Source organism: Vigna radiata, chromosome 1, assembly GCF_000741045.1.
Source record: "Vigna radiata var. radiata cultivar VC1973A chromosome 1, Vradiata_ver6, whole genome shotgun sequence".
NCBI lineage: Eukaryota > Viridiplantae > Streptophyta > Magnoliopsida > Fabales > Fabaceae > Vigna > Vigna radiata.
Window position 1 is genome coordinate 10,538,108 of NC_028351.1, and position 1,725 is coordinate 10,539,832.

Consider the following 1,725-nt stretch of genomic DNA (forward strand, 5'->3'; position numbering starts at 1 on the left):
TTGAACGGTAAAAACACCATGTCATAGTCCAACATACAACTTAAGACGCAGATTAGTAATTTTGATCCATTTACTAATGCTTAGATGGTGAAAATGACTNTTTTCAACACCTTTTTAAAAAATTATTCTAAGGAGATATCCAACAGTTGCCAAANAACATAAAATCTCCTTTGGCAAAGACAAAAGTTCCANTTGTAAAGGAAATGAATNCTTAAGTTCATTCTTTAGATTTGAACATATGACATTTGGTTGNGACATCGGTACNATCTCAAGCAAAGATCAGTTTGATAGGTTCACTGGAAAATAGGAGAAATAAAAGGGANAAACAGTTATAACTGTNTGTGGGTAGGTTTTGTTGTCTCAAACTTTTATAAAGTATAAAAGTCTNTGTAGNCANTTGTTTTTAGCANNTTTTTCATTNTTGNTCATTCTGAAAANAATAAGTNTGAANAGTCTGGNTCTCTCGAATAACCAGAAATAGTAAGTGTTTGGTTTCTCCNCATTGGAGGAAACCTGGTANAATNTTGGATTAAAGATCAGCAGTTTCTNAAACATCTTATTATAGGTTTGAAACCCTATCACANTCATTCATCTTTTGTCACCAAACTATAGTGAAGGATTTTGCATGCCAATTTAGTGAAAGTTTCTTCCTTAATTTTATTAAACATAGAAATTTACTAGAATCTTCACGAAGCTAAAAATTGACCAACCATTTTCTCAAATTATCAATAAGTATCTTATTTGAATCTCTAGGCAGATAATTAAAAGAAACTTGATAAGGCTCAAAATCATCACCATTTTTACCTTTATATGAAGCAAATGAAGAAGTATTTTTTTATTAAAGTAACATTTACTTCTCCATTGAATGTTTTTACCAATACAAGCCAAAGTTGAATTATATCTTCTACAGTAGCCACAAGAGGGAGACTTTCAGTATTTGTAGCAAATACATTGGCAGTCATGTTGAAATTGTAATGTGTGGCATCAATTATTCTAAGGTGATGACTATATTCAAGTGTGTTGTTCGGGTGGTAACAACAATGTCAAGCAAAGCTGAAAATCTCTACTCTTCTACTGGGAAATATATATAATGCATCTAAAACTAAAGGATTCAATTGCTAGAATCCAAGCTTATGTAATCGAAGAGATGTGATGAACCTTTTTCATGGTATTCTTCACATTGAAAAGTTGGGTGGGAAGTTGAATAGATTTCTCTGAAGGTAATGGTCGCATTTGTGGGATTGAATTAGGCTTAAAATACACTTCTTAACTTGGTATCAAAAGTAAGGTAAAGCTCAAAGAGAAGACAACAAAGGTAAAACAAAGAGATTACATTGAAGTAAATGTTAAAATTGTTATTTCCTCCTTCACAACAAATAATATGGTCACATTTGTGGGTTTTGCACTCACTATATACTCTAAATTGACCTTATCTCTAGTCATATCGGACTTTCATTACACCCCCCTTACGTCGAGGTATATACATCTCGAGCGTGAGACTAGACATTAATTGGTGGTCCGATAGCGGGTAGAACTTTTTAAGTTAACTAAACCCCACAAATGTACCCATTACCTTGAGATACTCTAGGTAATCTAGTAAGCTTCCTACCCAACTTTTCAATGTTAGGATTACCATAAAAAAGGGTCACCACATCCTCTTCAATTACATAAGTATGAATTCTAACACTTGAATCCTATAGTGTTAGATGCATTCTATATCTCCTA